We start from the raw sequence: 22,850 nt of genomic DNA, 5'->3' as shown, positions 1-22,850 counted from the left end.
TATAGGCATGGTTACTATTCCATGCCAAAATTCATGCCAAAATCAGTTTGTCACGGTTTTTTGGCTCATTTCCATGATTAAATTACCGTGCCAAATTCTTGTTTTTCTTGTACTGAAAATTTGGTTTATAAATAGTGAATTTCAACTCATTCATGGGTTATACTTATACGTACTATCAGTATCTCAGAGGACAGAGCTTATACGTGGTACATTGGCTACATTTCATACTTTTCTCTCATGGATTCCTCTTCTCTATATCTTTGAATCTCAATTGGTTTGTATTTGACACTGTTCTACAGAATGAATTATTGGGGATTATTTGTAAGGAGTAATAGTGTTTTGATGTTTGAAATGTGAACTTCTTATGATATGAATGATATGAAATTTAGATCTTGTGTATTTCACGTTTATATTTCATGATAGCTGGAGATGCCCTTGAAGGTTTTTTCTAGTGGCATCATATAGGAAGCTTACACTCCAGTGTTTGACAAAGGTATAGTCTTGTCTTATTATGTATCTTTGTACAAAAGCACCATCTCTTTTATTAGTTTGTATATAGATTACTATTTTTAGTCTATTCTCTAAACTTCAAACATCTTTGCCCATACATATTAGGCTTAAATAAAATGTCATGCCATTGAGGGACCATTTATTATGAGTCTTAATAGTTTCCAAATAATGGTATAACCCAAGTTGTCTGTTGTACTGAATCTTATGAATTAACTCCTTTATACTATCTCCATATCAGCTTTTAGGCTTATTGGTAAAATCGATTCTTCTATTTATAGAGGTTGTATCTCTTCAGTTTGGTAACTTTTATGATATGCAATATCTTAGAATGTATACTATTGTTGTGGTACAATTACAGGTACTCTTCATTACCATTAGTCTTACTAGTAATTTACTTTACTACATTATGTTGATTTTTCTACATTTTAAAATTATTAATTCAGAATATTCTCCCGCCAAGTACAAATATACCATATGCTTATGCTAATGGCTCAAGTGATGAATAGGCACATTTTCTAGTTATGCTTTCAAGCTAAGTGAATGCTACTTAAAGTACTAAATTACTATCTTTGTTATTTGCTACATGCCATGAATATTGGATATGCCCTAATACCTTCACCATTTCTTGTAGGCATTTATTCAAAATCTTGCTTTATTCTTCACTTCCTTTTACAAGGAAGTCTATTCAAATTCTTGAATTGCGTGCATTACCAAAGTTTTGATAAATCTCTAAGTTTCTTTTTGAATATATAATGTGGATAAGCCTGTTTGATGGGAGGTGATTTGAAAATTTGACCTCTAATTGACTTCCCATTTGATTGATGACCATTAAAGTTAACTCGAGATGCTGACCTAGATGGCCTTTAGTAAAGCTATCACTTGTGCATTCTATTTCTTTGTTCATAGTCTTCATTAGCATTAAATGTCTTTGTCCATGGTATTGACTAAAATTATCACTTGTGCATTCAATTTCTTGAGTAAAGTTACCATTAAAGTTGACATGCATGCCAACATTTTAATCACATTAATTTCTCTATTTCTGAACCTTGTAAATCAATCCATCTCTGTGCACCAATCACATTTTCCATTATTGTTTGAAAGAATTGTTCTTTTTTATTTTTATGATCATCTTTTGCATTATTTTGATTGAAACATGAAAGTAACAAAGCTAACTATGAAAGCCAGAATTAATACTTGCAAACACTTGCATTTACAAGTGGTCATTAATTCTTACATTGATACACACACATGCACACACACACACACACACACACACACACACATATATATATATATATATATAAGAGAAGGAAGTAAGAAGATAAATGATCAATGATGATCAATGTACATACAGTTGGCAAGACATGCAGTGTAACTAGAAAAGATAGGTATCTTAATTAATTATTTTGCTTGTTAGCACTTGTCAATGTTATCCATGGAAGCCTTAGCCATAGCCTTAATCTACTGCTGCTGCTGCTGCTACCGTTGCCTGGCATTAATGTTAGTATCCTAGGGTTGCTCCATGCAGCACATAAAAGATAAGCAGCACAATTAAGAGTGCTTAATGCAGAGAGAAGACCATAAAAACAATCCAGCCTCCCATAGTTTATGTTATTAGCTAGCCAACCTTGGAGATTAGCACCACCACTAGGGATTCTATTCACAATCGATCCATGGAAGCTACTTAAGAAAAACCCAAGTGATAATGTTGTTAGGAACAAGCATGTGCTCATAGCCATCATTCACAAATGGGCTTCCCATTTTGTTCTTGTCCATTAAATTTCTTTAAGTATATAAATGCACCATATATGAACATATTCTTTATTCCCCGCTTTTAGGGTAAAAAATATTTCAAACTATGCATGGTGTGGATTTTATAATCTAGCATTCCAATAGTTTTTTATTTAATTTTAATTACAATTATAGCTTTTTATTTGGTAATGTTTGTTTACTATTATGTAGGAGAATTCATGGTTGAAAGATCGAGAGGGTTGAAGATTAAGAGGATACACGAAGCCTTTTTACTTTTGTGTAATTAAGCGAAAAATATTCTAGAAATTCACTACAAATAAATTGTCATATAGTGGCAGTGTAAAATACGTTGGTAAAAGTCAAAAATCCGTTGGTAAAGTTCCCAAAATCCTATACCGACGGTAAAAATACCTATTCCAACACTTATTTTACCGTCGGTGAAAGCCTTGTAGGTATAGACCTATACCAATGGATATAGCATTTGTTGGAATAGATTTATTAGTTTTACCAATGGAATATGATTGTAACTATTAGTTATACTATTGAGATAGCACCATCAAATTACTTACCCTATACCAACAATAAAAACACTTATTCCAACAATTTTTTTTTACAATTAGTAAAAGTCTTGTGCACATACATCTATAACCACGGTTATAGCTTCTATTGGAAAAGGTTCATGGGATTTACCAAAGGAATATAACTGTAACTATTAATCTCACCGTTTGCAAAGCATCTCATACTTATTTACCTCATACCAATGATAAAATATATATTCCAACATTTTTTACCGTCAATAAAAATCTCATAAGCATATACCTATACCAACGGTTACAATATTTGTTGGAATAAATCCATTTGATTTATCAATAATTACAACATCTGTTGCTATAGATGTATATTCAAAAAGACATGTTTAGCTTTAGCAACGACTATACCATAGGTAATAATTTTTATATTAATAATTAATCTGTCAATAAAACTATTATTGTTACCCCTAGAAATATATTATGAATAGTTTAATAACTCATACACAACTAAATTAATTTACAATAAATTAAAACAATCAATGCCATTGAAAAACACAAAATCATTCCACTAAAAATAAAAAAGATAAACTATTACATCACCACAAACATATATTTATAAGGTATATGTCCAAAAATAAACCACCATTCAATCTTGAAAACCATGAGTTCTTCCCTCAATTCCAAATCTAACGCAAAAATAAACTACATTCATTTAATGTCTAACAACCCAATAAAGTAATAAGAATTTTCCCAAGTAGAACCACTGTCATCTTCTAAATAGCATGATTGCTTCCCCACAAGTGTACGGGATCGGGAAGTAATACCTTATGTGAAGACACGAGGATCGTATGACATGGGGCTAAGGATCTCCTATTACTCCTTCTCGAACTATTATCTAGCCTAAGATCTTAAGTGATGGAATCTACTCTACTAGATGCAATTAAAATTAAAAGAAGATTACCAAAAAATTAGAGAGAACAAGCAATGAGCAAGCAAGAAAATCAATGTAATGCAGAGGCCTATGGATGTGGATACCCTTAAGGGGTTATCATGAAACATGGATGATGATTAAAAGATGCAAGGGTAAATTGGACCAAGAGATTTCTAGATTAGAACAACCCCAATTTCTCGACGATTGAATCCTAATCCCATACAAACATCGATAGGAATTTCTTCCAAATCCATGTTCCTATGATTGCATTAAATACAAAGAAATCTCAAATAGGAGTAAACCTACTCTTCCTCGGCTCAAATCTAACATGGAGGGCTACCAACACCCAATTTCTCACCGTGATGATACAAGTATCCCCTTCTAATCCATTCATGATCTAACACATGTGAGCAAGGCACATCTACATGCATCACTCATAAAAGAGCCACAGATTTGTCCTTTGTGTAGCGCTTAGCATGAAAACAATTGATTAAATCTCAAAATAACCTAAGCATGGAATTAACAAGTAATCATCCAAAACACATGATAAAACCCCCCAAGGTTCACCAACACCGGGTGGCGTTGGGGGTCTAGTGTGTCATCATCCCACAACAAGCAACACAATCAAGTAAAATACAAAACAAAAGCATAAATGACACTCCCTAGATGAAATGGTGAAGGAGAAGGTAGAGAATGTGCCGAATGACGCTTCATCCAGCCGTGGGTCTCCTTCCTTCAAATCGTGGTTGATCTCACCTTTGAATGATGTTGCCTTCTCACCTTGAGATCCCTTGACCTTGGCCTTTGATGATCTCCTTGTTTCCTTGCCCTTCTTCTTCTTCCCAAGGTCACTCAAAGCCTCCCAAGTAGCCTCTCTAAAATTTGTCCAAAAAGTCCCTTGTTCTGCCCTAAAAGTCAGCTTTTATACCCCTCATGGCATACGGGTTGTATAGGGGTCGTATGGGGTTCATCTACCACTGAAATAATCTAGATTCGTGCTCCATACGGGGTGTATATGGGGTCCATACGGCCCCCATATGGCCCCCATACTGGGTGGTATAAGGGTGGTGTGAAAATCTCGACAGACAGCTTCAATTTCATCCCGCTGCTATAGTGCATACGGCCCCCCATACTGTGTGGTATAGGAGTGGTTTGAAATTGCAGTTTTCTTCTCTTTTCACCTAAATGATATCTTTTTGTTCTCCATGGCTCTCTTATGCCCTACAAAGTAAATAGTAGATGATTAAGCGCAAAACGTGCATCAAACCTCACAAAATACATGCAAAGTGAATACGATATATATATGAAAACACCTACATTTAGACACTTATCACGACATCACATACAAGAACCATTTAAAATAAATTACAATTAATAAGATGTATGCAACAATAAAACACTAATATAAAAACTTAAAATAATAAGCTGAATAATATAAAAAAAACTATAACTAAAAATAATATACAACATGGCATGCTTATTTATCATTTGGAGACAATAAGAGCTTACTTGATGCATTTGGATTTTCTTGATAATAAAATAGAAGTTAAAATTGTTTACACAACAATAGCTAAAAGGACTTGCAAGCTAGTAATAACTTATAAAAATTAAAAACAATGATAAATATCAAAGACCATTAAAAAATTACTAGCAATACCATCAAAATCCTACAACAAACCAAAATAAAATAATTAAATATGCAACCATCAAAACAAAAAATGAACAAAACTTGTATGTGACAATAAGGGAATATATATAACTAAATATACATAGTCTCACATACCTCTCCATTGACTATGCGACTCACAACATTTAGACCTCCATGTTCTCATTAAGAAATTGTTTTTGAAATAATGAGATCACAGTAGTTAAAGCTTCCTTCAATCCTTGAACCTCAGCCTTCAAATCTTGTAGTTCATTATAATATATGATTTGAGAACATGAAGGACCAGACTTGCTTAATGAAGTAGAAATTGTTCCCATACAATGAATACACCCTCTTTTCTCTTGTCCTTTAAGTTGTGAATATACATCATTTTCCCATGAACACCTTTTAGGATCTTGTGAATTACTTTCACTTAATCCTTTCTTCATAAGTTCCTACAATATAAATCAAAAGCATAAAATCAAAAAATACTAGAACCTCTATTCCCTTGCCATCAATAATTCTACAGACCATTGAATTTAGTGTAAGTGTCAAGTTATTAGAAAACACAACCATTAATAAAAAATAGCATGAAGTTAAATGAATACCATAACAGAAGCTACTTTTTCATTCACAACACTTCCATCTTTACGGGTACGAGTGCATATATACATTTTAGCACATAATAGTGGAATTCCATTATATTCTTCAGTTTACAAAATTACTTTATTTAAGCAGATATAACAAACTCAATTTCCCAAAATCTATAACATTAGTTAAAATTCAATAAAAAAACTTGTAAATTTATACCACAATTTGAATAATAGTAGGGAATAATCTTGTTCCTGCACAATGTGGTTCATCAGATTTTGAACAATTTGTTCTATTTATCTCACCTTGTTCCTATACAATTTTTGGGTATATAGAATATAACATAATGTATCATTATATTTTGATTATCAAACCAATATAAATGGTATATAATGTGAAATATATAGACATACCTTCGCCTTGTCAGTCAACCAATAAGTAGCAATTACCAAAAATTGTTGTTTGTCTACTCGAGGATCATCAATTTTTGATGCCATTTCCTCTACTGTCTTGTGTTCATCATAATATTTGGACATCAAAAAATTCTTCCATTGCCTCCACTTAGTACTCATACTAGACACTATCCAACTCTTAACCATTTGAGTTGTATTTTCATTTAAAGACTCATCATTCTCATGTGAATGCTCCAACTCAAATGTGAATTTGGTCTAAAATTTTAAGAAAAAAATAAGAAAAAAAGTATTAGTTGAATGCTAATATATTGAAGTAAATTAGAAAATTTATCTTGAACATAAAAAGATTTAATACCTCAATTACTTTCCATATTTCTTCCTTTGTAGAATCTAGGAACTCATGCCAAGTTGTGTAAGTAATAGGTGCAATGTTAGGCATTCGCATCATACTACCAATAAATCAAGTTAATTTAGTAGCCACTTCTCCAATTGGTATATGGTGATCGTTTAACTTGACAACAACTCGTTCTTCATTATTCAAATCCCAAATATCAGCCATACGTGTAGGACCTCGATCTTTTTTTGTCTTAGCATTACCTACATAAAAGAGTAACACAAAAACATTTAAGCCACAGTTAAATATAAATAAGTGAAAATACATTAACTAATGCGTTAGAATTTATACATGAAGTTGATGGTTGTTCAAATTGTTGTTGAGGTTCATTTGGTGAAAGCTCAGTTCCTAAAAACACATATTGTTGTTCAGATAATGAGCCTGATTAAGATTGTTGTGGAGAAGTCGAAGTACGATTTGCCTTAGTGATATTCAGCCGTTTACGCTTTCCCATTTATCTGAAATAAAAAAAATTAACAAGATAATTTATTTCCTCATAAAAAAATGCATCAAATAAATCTTAGTTAAAGGAAGATAAGTAATTTACCTTTGTATGCTCTTGAAGTACATGTATTAACAAAGATAATCAAAATTTAATAAAATTCAAACACACAAATTAAATTTCATACACACAAAGCCACATCAACAAAATAAAATGAACAAACTTGGTTCTATAATTAACATCTATAACATGAAATTAAATCATAAAAACATCTAAAAAAGGTCCTTATTATGTTCATAAAGAGCTTGTTCTTCTTCATGAGCCGTTTCCACCTCTTGTGTGACCTCCACTCCATCAACTTCATTCCGAACCCATTTTGTAGTGTCATGTGAGTCATCATCTTGTACTTCTGCACTCCCTTGACCCTTATCAAAGGATGATCCACCACCGATATCATATATGTCCCTAAGTTTTGCATGCTTGACAAAAAGCCAATCCTTATTCTTTTCATCTTGAACATAAAAGACCTTCTTAGCTTGTGATGCAAAAGCAAAAGGATCATCAACCAAATTAGTTAACTATGAGCAAGATGTGAAAAATTCACAATAGTAAAACCAAATTTATCTTTCTTCAAACCTCTATTTGGATCAATCCAATCACATTTAAATAAAACAACCCTGAATCTACCACTGTAGTTTAGTTGAATGATGTCAGTTAAAACCCCATAATAGTTAATTTCTCCTTCAATAAGTCGTGCATCCCTTGAACTTTCATAACTCATTATCTTAGATGTTACAGCAACCCCACTATTTTGAGTTTTCAACCATCTTTCACTAGCTTTGGTGTGAAATCTAAAACCATTAACAATGTATCCAATGTATCTCCTTGTTGTATCCATTGGTCCGCGAGCAAGTAGTCTAAGTTCATCGGTGATGTTTGCATTTCCTTGATGCTCCAATTATGCAACTTATGTAATATCATACATAATTAATTAAAATAATGCTATAACTTAAAAATATTATAAGTAATCCAAACGTGAGGTCACACTTGCATGATCATGAAACCAATCATGAAATGTTTCACTTTGTAACTTTTGTATCTCATAAGGCGAAAGACGTGGGGAGCGATTACGCCTCTTAATAAATTGCTTATGATTTCTAAATACAAAATTAAATATACTAAATAAAAGAATTTCAATTAATATAATTTAGCACACATAAAAATTTATATGATGAATTAATCTTACTTTAAAAAGCAACTCCATCAAAATTGAACAATACATAACGATGTGCTTGCACCAAAGTTTGGTTGTCAAGTGTAATACATGAGACCCTCTTACACTTGTTACTACTAAAGCCTTTATTTTTTTTCCTTCCCAATGGTCTTCCAACATTTGCAAAAATTGATACTTCCTCATCAATGGCAACATTTTGATCTTCTTCATTTCTAGTTGATTGATTGAAGCTAGTTTCAGTCCCCCATAAATATCGTGAAGCAAAAGTTAAACATTCATTAGCTAAATAGCCTTCTGCAATTGAACCCTCTGGACTAGCTCTATTACACAGATACGTCATAAGTGTAAGAAGAAACCTATTCAAATATAAATTCAAATATAAATATATGTATTAAATATAAAATTGAAATTTAGGTATTTAAAATAAATATTTAGAATACAACATATACCTCTCAACAGGATACATCCACCGATATATGACTGGATCAGCAAGTCTTGCTTCATTTGCTAAATGAATAACCAAATGTACCATTATGGTAAAAAAAGACGAAGGAAAAATATTCTCCATTTCACATAAAGTTGAAGCAGCTCAATACTCAAGGAAATCAAAGTCACTTTCTTAAAGAGCCTTAGAGCAAAGGTCTTTGAAAAAATTGGACAAGTCAATTAGAACTGAGCACACCTTTTTAGGTAAAGAACATCGTATTGCTATGTGAAGAAATTCTTGCATTAATAAATGGCAATCATAAATTTTCAGTCCTATTAGCTTCCGTTGTTTAAGTTGCACACAACGTGAGATATTAGAAGAATATTCATCTGGAGTTCTCATTTCCTTGAGAATCTTTAAAAAAGTATTCTTTTTCTTCCAAACTCATCCGATAGGAAGCTTGTGGTAAATATTGAATATTAGTGTCAGGACGAGTTTTGGGATAAAGAACGCTCCTGATACCCAATTCAACAACATCAAGTCTGGACTTATGAGTGTCCTTTGATTTCCCATCTTTTCCAATCTATGCGCCAAAGATGTTATCACTTACATTTTTTTTCTATGTGCATGACATCAAGATTATGACGGAATAGAAAATGTTTCCAATAAGGCAATGTGAAAAAAAATGCTCTTCTTTTTCCAAGGTCCATCTTTGCTACCATTCATATCTTCCACTTGTCTCAACACTTCAATACTGGATGATGGTGATGGAGCATTTCTAAATTCTTGTGTCCCATCAAAAGAAAGTTTATCATTACGAAACCTACGGTTAGGTTTCAGCCATCTACGATGGCCCATGTAATAATGCTTTCTACGATCTTTTAACCACTAAGAATTGGTATCATATCCACAACAGAGACATGCATACTCTCGTTTAGTACTCCATCCAGACAAATTGGCATATGCAGGAAAGTCATTGTTTGTCCAAATAACTGCTGCATGTAACTGAAAAGTTTGATTTGTGGCCACATCAAAAGTCTCCATACCAACTTCCCAAAGCACTTGCAATTCTTCAATCAATGGTTGCAAATATAGATCTATATTGTTTCTAGGTCCTTTTGGACCAGGAATAAGCAAGGAAAGAATAAAGTTGGACTGCTTCATACACATCCATAAAGGTAAATTGTAAGGTATCAATATAACAGGTGAAGCACTGTGAACAATAGTCATAGTTTTGAATGGATTGAAACCATCAGAAGCTAATCCCAACCAAACATTATGAGGATCAGAGGAGAATTGAGGATATCGAGAATCTAATTCTTTCCAAGCTTGAGAATCTGTGGGATGTCTTTGGCATCCATCTTTGGTACGTTCATGTTCATGCCAAGTCATTAGAGAAGCAATTTTTGAAGACATAAATAACCTTTGCAATCTTGGAATAAGAGGAAACCATCATAATATTTTGGTAGCTTTCTTTTTCTTTTTTGTAAAAGCATCTTCAAAATCACTTTTTTTATCATTCAAGCTCTCTTTCTATCTTGAAGCTCCACATTTTGTGCATTTGTCTTCATTTGCATTCTCCTTCCAAAATTGTATGCAATCATTGGGACAAGCATGAATTTTTTCATAACCCAAACTTAGTACAGAAATCATCTTTCTCATTTCTTGATATGACCTTGGCAATGTATTACCTTCTGGTAGAACAAGTTTCAACAACTCTAGTAATGCATTGAAGGATTTGTTGGTCAACACATTAAAACATTAAATGTGTAACAAATAGATAGCAAAAGAGAATTTTGTGAAATTCTTGCAACCCGGATATAATTCCACCTCAGCATTTTTAAGCAAGCTATAAAAATTGTCACTATGAATTCTGTGAGTATAATGTTGGCCCTAGTGACTTTCTTCTGATTACATATTATGGACATCAGCATTCATATCTTCTTCAGCCATCATATCATGCAATAACTCCTGAAAGTCATTGGCAAACACTATTTCTTCTTCATTACTTCTAACAGTATAATTAGCTACTTCCATGCTTTCCCCATGAAAAATCCATCGAACATATCCTTTAAGAAAGCCATTACAAATAATGTGATCAAATGCTTCTCTTCTAGACACCCTATATGAGTTCACACATTTAACACAAGGCCACCAAATTTTACCATCTTCGGATAATTTGGCAAAGGCAAAATCTATGAAATTGGTGACCCCATTTATATACTCTTCACTTGCCCTTGATGTAAGGTTTATCCATATTTTATCCATAGGTTGAAGAATTAACACAGAAATAATAACAATAGATTTAAATTACTTGTGAGAATTTAAAAAATTAAAATAAAGAATGATTTATAATATTGGTGTTTGCATATATTTTATTTCCACATGCCAATACATATTAGAGAAACTATTATAAAAGTAATGTTATAATAGGAAAGATTTATTGTTAAATAGTTTACTATTAATGTTAAAAAAGCTTAGATGACGGTCTACATGATTTCTTTTTAAGAATATGTTAATTCAACTTCCTATTACACTAACCAATTCTACATGATTTATTACAGATGACAAAGCCATGAAATTGACTAATGAGCATGCATTTTGATCTTGTTTGCAACTCCTAAACTTAATTAGATGTCATTTTATAAAAAATAGCAAAACAATTTATCCATTTTACCTACAAATAGTTTCTCACTCGGAAATAGTTAATTTCTAGTGCTTGACCCACCAAACATGCCTTCTTGCTTCACAATACAAAATTCCTTCAAATATTCCACAAACACAATTCGTATACAACCAAGGGCATGCTTTTTCTATTAAACTCCAAAACTTATATAAAGTGAAAGTATATGTGTTTACTGAGCTAAGCACTTCATGTATATGCACATTTCTCAAATGTGATTGTTACATTTCATTAAAATAAAAATATATTGTTGTATATTTTAAAAATAAAAAAATAGAGAAAAGACGAAATTAAAAATTGCCAACTTGCTTACAAATTTTATCTTAATAGATATATAATACCTAGTATAATATACAAACTAACTCCAACTAAATGATGGTTTTTGAGTAAAACTAATCATGATTAGAATCATTTTGTTTTTAAATATAATACAATTAAACCGCAAAACTAGTAACTTAATTAAACAAAACGAAAGGTTGTAATGCAAACAAATATTTTTAAAAGATAAATTTATTAAATAATTAAAGTAATATATTTTGTTATAACTAGAGGCTTTTGAGCAGAACTATATATACTAATTAAAAAATGTACCTTCTCTCCATACAAAAGAACAAGAAAAATGACTATACACAAACTCTATTTATCCTTTCTTTGTTCCTTTCCAACCATAACATATTATCCTTACTAGAGAAGCATGAATATTAATATCCACTAGTTATTTATGATTTTTTATTTTTCATTGTCTATGTTTGCCATTGACCATTCAACCACAACTTTTTTTTTAAATAAAATTGCTAAACCATAGCGACCACAAAACTTTCAAAGAAGTTTATTTTAAAAATATTATAAAATAAATTAGGTGTACATGAGTTGTTTTCTACTAAGGAAGCATGATTTAGGATTTAATTTATTAGTTTTACTTAAATTATAATTTTATTAATTGTATATAAAATAAGTACTCTCATTAAAGTAAAATAATGAGAGAGCGCAAAAGACCTTTTTCACAATGGTGTCAACCTGTAAAATTTAAGTATAATTCTGTACTTAGTCATTGCAATACTACACTTGGCTTATAGCCTTTCAAACTTGGATTATGTACTTTTATAGATGAAGTTCATAATAAATTTCAAAAGCTCATAAGCGAAGATTTATATTTATATGATGATGAAAGAAAACAAGTTAAAAATTAATGCAACCTTATTTTGCTAAACTCTTGATGCAATTTTGATCAAGTTTACATGCTTGATATATAGTTTTTAGAAAAGCAATTGCTCTAGTAAAGTGTAGATAGTAATATAACTTAAAGTATAAATTGAATATGTAAAATAAAAAAAAAGTAATCTTGATTTGAGTAATTTAAATAAATGCTCTAATATGCCTAATTTGCAGGTTACCAATTTTACACTCAAAACTAGACTCTAAATTGAGGTATAAATGTTACCTGAGGAATATTACCACCCAGAGGCAAATTTGCTGAATCAGCCATTCGATCACAACTTCCCAAACACACCCCAAAAAAATACAGTGAAAAGGGCACACACTCCATCCTTTTACTACTACCAAAACCCATTACATCATACTAGACACCATTAAAAACTAGTGCCAATAACTACCAATAATAACAACTATACTACTACACTTGAAATATATATATTTTAATATTTACTCTCTCACCTTGTCTATGTCTCTCCCTCTAATTGTTTAACACCCATCAACAAAATATTTATATCAACATAAACTTCTAACACCATGATGCAATGTGTGCTAATTTGAGTGTGTGTATATTTTATAGCTTATATATACCTGAGTCTTCAATTTCAACTTCTGAACGTCCTCTGGAAGAGAGCCCACACTACAACAGGTTAAGAAAAAGAATTTAGTAAAAATTCCAAATTATCAAGTAAATGGAAATTAGCAACATGTAGCAGTTGCATAAAGATATCATAAAAGAGACCTATATTGTAGTTGGCAAAGAAGGGTCTGCAGTTCCCTCTCCCGACTAGTAGTTGGAGCTTGAAAAGGCTGTTGAATATCATATACAAGGTTCAATGTCTGTCCTAATCCAAACTGAAGCTTATATATAAGGACCTTCATACTATGGGTGCATATTAAACCTGATAAGAACATCATCCCAGCAATTAGATCTAGATGGTTTGTTATATAAATATATCTACCTGTGATGCCTCGCTGGTGCCCACGTCCACACTAGGAGTTTCAAATTGCCGGCCTATGACAACAAGTCCAGAAAATTTATAGAATGTTCCAAGATTTCCAACTAAAAACACAAGTTTTTTCTAGAATATACATACTGGATGATTGTTCCACACACTTGATCAACTTCACTAGTTGCTCCTGTGATAAACATTTTAAAACTGTTTAAAAAATGCACAAATACACTAAATAGCTATACATTGGCTGAAAGAAGTGTTATGTCATACCCTCATGTTTCATCTTTCTAAATATCCCTAAGGATAGAGATACAAACATGCTCAGATGAAGGAATTTAGTATAGGGGGCCCACATGTTTCATCTTTCTAAATGTGAAAGAAAATGTCTATAAGACCTGCTCTAAAACTAACACTGATCAAGAATGGAAGATGTACAAGACAAAGGCTACCAACATCAACAAGCACGAATGACAACATTAACATGATAAAGTATAAAAGAAACAAACTTTACACCAACAAATAGGCCCTTTTTTTGACAATTAATTCCAAAGCTTCATATTTGTTTCAAAATAGGTTCAAGAGCATTTCCAAGAAGAACAAACTGACTAAAAGGATTCTAAAATGTCGTACAAGAATGGGTTCTTGAAGATGAGGTATTTAGTACTCTAATGATGTTTAAATTAACAAGGGTTTATCAATTAAATAAATGGCCATGACAACCTCCTGTGAAACACCACTGTCTTCTAAAGTATCACACTTATAAATATATATATGGATAGCTAGCCTAATCTTATGAGAATAAAAATAATTTGTTTTTTACATAGAAAGAGCAGTGTCATATTAAACTTAATTTTAATATGTAAAATTGCAAGAAAAAAATGTAAGCCCCGGTACAAAATCTATGATGGAAGGACTTACATAATATGGTTGTATGTATGTATTTATATATGTATGTCATAGGTTTGTATGAGTATACAGAAATGATGTGTACAAAGCCTAATAATAATATTAAGGGAGCATGACTAAAGGTTATAATTTACTGTGTCATAATTTTTATTTTTCACAAATTCAAAGAATAATTAATAATTATAACCCTACAAAATTTATTTATATAAAAAAAATTCATACGAATTCCCTTCTTATATAAAGTAGTATTTCAATTGGATTGTATTTGCCCAAGTTGTAGAGGCTTGTGCATATTGATTAGCAAGTAGATACTTAATGTACAACATGGAATACAAACATTTGTTAAATAAAAAAATATATATTATTATTCATAATAGTAAATAGCATAATTTTAGAAAATAATTGAATTGCATTTAATGATACAACATAATTGAGGTTCAATCTTTATCACTCAAATTAGACTGGCAGGAGTTTGACTAATTTTAAGGTCCAACTACCGATTTAAATGTCTAATGATAAATGCTTGTGTACTAATAATACGAAGTATTCTTTTCTTACAATGAGCATTACTTTTGTAAGATTTTAGCGCTAATACATGTCTATTTGTGTTACTTGGAATGAACAAATGCGAAGACACAAGTTGTGCGAAGACATACGTGAATGTGTGCCAACCTCCTTGCGTTTAAGCAATTACAATGATTTGAAGGGGCACAAAGGCAATCAGATTTGCGTATCCCGACTTGTGTAATGATAGCAAGATCTTCAATAATGAGGCCTTTTATTGAAGAAGCGACGTGATCTACGGCATAAATGTGTGCCTGTTTATGTTGCCTCGATGAAAAGTGTGGATCGGGAATGTTTTTGGCTGAGTACTGTAGCAGGTATTGCAGCAAATCGGCGTAGCAATTTACTGTAGCAACTACTATTTACAGGCCACAGAAAATCAAAATCTAGCAAATCCACAATGGGCATGTGGAAATTCCACACGCCTGTGTGGATTCCCGATTCCATCCTATATAAAGCCGCAAACAACCCCGATTTCAGCACCCTTCTTTCCTCTTTTCTTCATCTCTTGAGAGGATTGTGGCTAGGATTTAGAGGGGGCTTTGGCAAGGCCTTTGGAGTGGTTCTACGGCTTTGACACAACATTTATCTTGGAAGATAGTTATTGGGGGAGCTTTCGTCAGCACCGATCCGGCAAAGTGTGCCCTAGGCTTGACAAGGGGACCTTTGAAGAGGACGAGGCTACTCCACAAGACCATCGACACGAATACCGAGGGGGTTTTACTTATGGATTGCTTGTTCTTACTTTCGATTTCATTATTGATTGTAACTTGCTCCATAGAGATCTAAACCCCTAGTGGGTACTTGGATTTCTGAACCCTAGGATGTATTTGTTTCATGAACCTTTTATTATGTTTTACTTAATTGATGTCTTTAATTGAGTTCCAATCTTGAATCCTTGTTGAATGATTTCTCCCTTAAAACGACCCTAGGGTTGAGAGTCTACATTAGTAATCCTTGTGAGTGAGTGACACACCATGAGGGTTAGACAAAGTAAGATTGGAGAGCGTCGTGAGGGTGAGTCGAGAGGTAGCGGAGCATCTCCTTTCTACTCCGATGTGATTTATCCTACCTCCACATTCCATGAGTTCTTTGTGGTCATAATAGAGTGAAAGGCTAAGGGATGAACTCCATTGGGTCTTAGTTGCACGAGCAACAGAGTGAAGCGTTGAAGTGACTTTAGCACCTGGGGCTTAATTGTGACTAGGGATCTCTCGCCTAGACCAAAGGGTAAGATCTACATATTGGAATAGGGTTTATCACTTGGAATCCCTAGAGCTTCTTGTAACTTTACTCAGTGTGAGGTGTTGAGACTGGTTCATTTCTCCGCTAGGGCATAGTGCAGAGTTAGTCATGGTTGACCTTAGGTTTAGGACCGTGTATTTAAGGATGCCCATGACTCATTGGGCATTAATTAGGAGACATAATAGTTGGTTTTGCACTTGAAGCAATTGTCCTAGGAGGAAAAATATCCGAGTACCCCACTTTCTATCGATTGCCTTCCCTCTCATTTTATTGTGCCTCTCTTTCTTATTTTCTTTATTTTGTTTACATTGATTCTTATCCACATCACTATTATTTCATCTTCACTTAGTTAAGTAGCAATATTGGTGTTTCTGATCCTTATTCCCTGTGGATACGATACCCACTCACCTGGGATTAATTACTTCGACAAACCCATGCACTTGCGGGTCACACGCACGGGGTGTGTCATCTAGCTATAACTGTACTAATTATATATATATAGTATTTGATATTTTCCATTGTTAATTTATTTAGCGATATGTTTATAGATACATTCTAAAGGGGAAATAATGTAAATCAAATTATAAATTGTTAGAAATACAAACGTGAAAAAAAAGTAAATATTTGTAACATTGTATTTGGACATGAGGCATGCATGCTAGCCAGAATGCTTTAAAAAAGTAATAGCCACTTAATGTTTATTTTAGTTCTTAAATTACATTTTTTTAATTCTGTTTTTTTAACATAAATTTATTATTAAAAAAAGTCAAGAATTAGTGACTTTAATATTTGAAAATTTGGAGATGAGTGATCTTGTTGAGTAACCTAAAAATTATGGAAGGGAAACTCTTGAAAAAGAAACTTTGATTAATTTAATTAATACAATCATTAATTAGTATTAAACATCAATTTTGTTAACCAAGATGATATTTCTTTATATTAGTTTAATATAATTTTTTTAAAAAAATCATTTTAATCAAGTAAAATTTAAAAGAAAAATTTGATTGTTACAGCAACTTATTCAAATTTATCTCAAACTTCCAAGTCTTCAACAACTGCCACATTAAATCCGTTGAACACTTTACTTAAATATATAATACACATCATGTTCCAATTCTTAAGAAACATAAAGGGGACCAAATGGTTCATTCACAAAAAAATAAAAACAAAAAACAAAAAAAAAACAAAAAAAACTATATTTTGAATCGGACATAAATTCTGGTATTTGTTTTGAAATATTTCAAATATAATACTCATGTGCAAGATTTTATACAACTGGGAAGTATGATATACACTAATTGCCTTACTTTACTTAATATTTGCCTACTTTATTATAATACTGCATTTATTTCTTCTCTTTACTATATTTGATTAATCAATTCACTAGACCAATCAGCTACAGCGTGCATGTCCCCAGAACAAGAAAAGAACATCAATATTAAGAAAAAGTTTTCATGTTTGCCTAAGACTAAAACTGATCAAAAGAAGAATAATATATCACATGCATAAAAATAAAGGCATAATAGAATATACCAGCACATCTCACATATAATGCAATATATGCTGCATAGAAATGAGAGTATAAAACCACAATTAAAATAAGCTTTTCATACAGTTGTTCATAGTGAAAATAGAAGCTGACCTCACATGCCGACCATCTCCATCTGCATCTTTGACAGTGACCAAATCCACATTCAGATGCTCTTTAATCTGTTCTTCATATCAAGAATGAACTCGGAAATTAACAATAATGAAAATTATGTGAGTTGCAAGAAATGCATGGACATAGTAATCTTCTATTAGATCAATCAAAATGCATCTATGTTTTCCACATATACTATGCATACAAATCCTGTAGACATTAGTCAGTTATAATAGAGAAGGAACAAATAAAAAAAACTTTTTTTAAAGAACCGCCATGCAAAAACATATACAAATGTTGATGATGGAAAGAAAGACAAATATCAAAGCATTAAGTGGAATAAGTATATTAGTGATGACTCCGAAAGCTAATATGACTTGGAGCAACTGCCTCCTGAAAAAAATTATGCACATCAAACAAAAAAGTGAAGGATTCTTTATGAGACATGCTAATGTGATAAGAAAGCCCATCAATCAATATTAATCCTCATTGGCACCGTACCTACATGTTCCTACTATTAACACTCACACGCCTACCAAGTTCCGTAGCTGATCCGAAATAGTAATCTTTTGTGGCTAACTTTACGATGTTTCATTTTCATCTCTTTGGAAGCCAATGGCCTTCCTAATACATACTGAAAATAGGTGAAATTAATCTCTTTGCCCAATCACATGCATTGACATATATATTCATAGATAAGATATATATATACATAGAGAAGGGAACATGTACCCACAAACAATTGTTCATCTATCCATCCATCCATCCACTTGTGACTAATTGGACCTACTCTTCTTTAAAACCAATGAATACATGAAAGCAAACACGCATTTAGCTCGGATTCTGTCAACAACAAATAATGATACAATCAATCACAACACCTTCCATCACTTGACTCAGAAGGGACAACAACAACTTGTTGCCCTTGATCAAACTGCAAACCAAAAACATGTGTTAGTCATCAAATTTGTAGTGCGTGAACAGTACACCCTGAAATCTCCAATTTTATGCACACATATTAAGTTTCTGTCCATGTCACATCGTACATATCCAATATGTCCCTCCCATATTTTTCCAATATCCAGAGGATAATTCAAAAGACAAACAGAGCATACGAAATCTAATAATTCAAGAACAGAACTGAAGAAGCAACAAAAATTGAAGTCAAATACAAGACAGTAAGGATAAAGCATTGATAAAAATTTAAACATAAAAGACTAAGTTTTCTGACAATCAAAACATTTTTGATGCAATCCTCATCCAACCATTTACACACCAGCACAAGTTCAGAATTCTATGGTTTCAAATCAATAAATAATGGTAACTGTTAGACTATTCATATAAGAATTAAATCTTATGCTTGCAGGAGTTGATAACTTGGGAGTTTGAATAATTAAGGTTTTAATAAATTGAATCTATTTACACTCGAGTACATGTGCATCTAGTCATAATGTTTGCCTGAATATAAAAGCATTTTGATTAACCAAACCCTCTTAATAAGGCGTTCACTGTTACTCATTAAACTAAAGACTAACATAGAGGACAAAAGATAAGCAGTTTGAATATACAACACAAAACCTTCTAAAGTTGCTAACTTTCATGATCTAGGCAACAAATATAGTGCAGCAGCAATAAGGCAAAAGTCATCTAATCCCTTGCAAAGGAGAGTGGTTGTGGGGTTTGCCAACTCTCTTAAAGTAGAAAGGCCACCATATCTTAACAGCTTTATATAGCTAAACTGACTTAATTGGTCACAATTAAGCAAGATACCAACCATCAGGATAAAAGATAAGCATCTAAAACCCAAATGAATTAGATTTAACAGCCAAGACAATCAAATTTGGGGAAAAGAAGAGAACAAGCATACCTTAGAGTAGGAATCAAGGATTAACTGACAAGTTTCATGGAGGTATCTGGAGGAGATCCGCCCATCAAATTCGAGTGCGCTTCTCTCCCACCAAGGTCTAGGGCACAAAAGATAAACAATTAAATCAAGGAAAGGAGAGGATTTGAAACCAATTCCTCATAAAAGGAAAAAGGAAATGGATGGAGTACCTATGAGAAGGTTTAGGGTTTCGAGGAGCATCAACGGGGCAAAAACATCAATCCTCCAGCAACAATGAGAACGGATGAAGATGGGCAACAATGAGAAGGGATGAAGATGGGTTTCTTGACCTTTTAATAACTTTTGTTTTTGATATATTATTAAAATTTATGAAAAAATATTTATTATTTATATTTTATAAAGTTTGAAGTTTTATAAGGCTCTCTTATTCATTAAGTATTAATTATTTAAATTTAAATATTATAAAATTAACAATAAACTAATTCAATTTAACATAAAGATTAATTTTTTTATTTTTCTATGAAATACTTACAATTTCATTAATTAATATAATGAACATTATTTCTTTTTATACAAGATCAAGTAAAAAAATTATTTATAAAATATTTATTATTTAAGTTTATATATTAAACAACTACCGATAAACCAATTTAATTTAACATAAAAATTAATTTTATATGTTTATATGACATAATTATAATTTCATTAATTTATATAATAAAAATTATCTTTTCATAACATGCGTTTTTTCAATATATATATATATATATATAATATCATAATCCAACGTTAATAGTAACTTTAAAAATAAATAAAATCAAATATTTATTTATCAAAACATAAAAATTTTTTTTAGTAGTTGTAATGAATGCTAATCTTTTAAATATTTATTTCAATAATTATTTATCTTAATCAAATAAAAAAAATATAACAAATTAATTTATATAAAATATTAAGTTAATTAATTTTCATAAATTTTAAATTAATTGATTAATTTATATATCTAATCGATATTCATTTGATTGTTATTTTTACGAATGTGCTTATAATTTATAGAGTAAATTATCATGACATTATTTTTTATATTTGTTTTATAATGCTTAATTTTTTAATTTACTTATTATTCTCAATATAAATCTCAAATTTAATTATGATAATATTATTATTATTAAGTCATGCTCTATTAAAACATAAATATAAAATTAAATAAAATTCAAAACATATAGCTCTACCAACAAAATGATTTCCGTCACTGAATATCTGATCTATTCTAACACTATTAAAGGTTCATTGCTATAAATAATTTATAACTACTACATTTAATCATTGTTATAGATAAGTATAAGTATAGAGTAGTAGTTATACCAATGGAACTTAATATGTAAGTAATTGTCATATTTATTCTGACAAATTGAATCTTTCGTTAGTATAGATAATCTATAGCTACAAATTTGACTGTTACTATAGATAAAAGTCTATCTATACCAACAGATTACAATCCATCAGTTAATATCTTTTTAATATAGTGACAGTTTTAAACTATCGTCGGTAAAACAAGTCTATATAGCTATGGAATTTAATTGTTAGTATTGAGAAGCATCAGTATATGGCAATTTTTTTGTAGTGAATAAAAGTAGACAAATAGTGTGAAATTCTTTACATTTTGTTATTAATCAAAATACATTGCACTTGAGATCATTACTTCTCAAAAAAAGTTAATGAAATTGAATTTAGAATACTTTTGAATGTATTGAAAGATTCATATTTTTTATTTATAGATTAAACAAATTTATTTATTAATAGTAGAAAAATAAATTAAATTCAATCCAACTAAATAAATTTGGAGGAGGTTATAACCACCTCTAAAATATGAACATGTTAGAAAAATAATAGTTTTAGAGGCAATTATAATCACCTCCTCTAAAACAATTAGGAGGGATAAAAAATTATTAAGTATAGAGGAGTTATAACCACCTCTAAGACTAGTGAGAAGGGATAAGAAATTATTAGGTAGTTATAACCACCTCTAAAGTTGTTGGTAAGAGATAAGAAATTATAAACTATAGAAGAGGTTATAACCGACTTGTTATAAAAAACTGTTAATAGCTATAGAGATGGTTAAAACTACCTCTATAGGGCTTGAAAGTCACCTCAAACGATAATAGTAACACACAGACCATATCCCCACCAAACCGCTCTTCTTAGCTTTCCCATTTAAAAAGAGATAATTTCTTTTAAAATACGTGCACTACATAACATACAAAGTTTTAAAGTTCTGACTTCTGAGAACACAACAATACGTGCACTCCATAAAATACTACTACAAATTGTGATGACATAACATACAAAGTTTTAAAGTTTAGACTTCTGAGAACACAACATCAATCACTATAGTCATTGCACTACATAATATAGTAGTACAAAATGTGATGATAATAAAGCTATAGCCACCATACATAAATGCATTACATAATTCCTATAAAACACATCATACGCTGGGCCTCACCATACGCATAAGTGACACACATGAAGACTGATCTGCAGTTATCCTTCACACTTGAGAGAACAACAACCTTGATGTCACCTTCAATAATATTCCAACATGCCTTTGTATAATTATTTTTTACTTTCAATTCTTACCATGCTTATTAATAAAAAGAATGTGCTTTCATTTTAACAAATCTTTTGCATTCCCAGAAAACAGTTCTCATGCAATCAAGATGGTTACAAGATTTATAATATTTGTTAGTTAAACCTATCACTCTAATGTAAATTTGTTTATTTGAGTGTATAATACGTTATCAACATATATATATATATATATCAGATGTTCTGGAGTAATTTAATGTAGCTAACATTACTATACGCATAAAGCATATAAAGATTGGTGAAAGTAAATTTTTTAGAATAATGTTTGGATTAGCTTT

This window comes from Dioscorea cayenensis, chromosome 2 (assembly GCF_009730915.1).
Source record: "Dioscorea cayenensis subsp. rotundata cultivar TDr96_F1 chromosome 2, TDr96_F1_v2_PseudoChromosome.rev07_lg8_w22 25.fasta, whole genome shotgun sequence".
In the NCBI taxonomy this organism is placed as follows: Eukaryota; Viridiplantae; Streptophyta; class Magnoliopsida; order Dioscoreales; family Dioscoreaceae; genus Dioscorea; species Dioscorea cayenensis.
The sequence above is the reverse complement of the archived record's forward strand: the minus strand, read 5'-3'. Positions refer to the sequence as shown.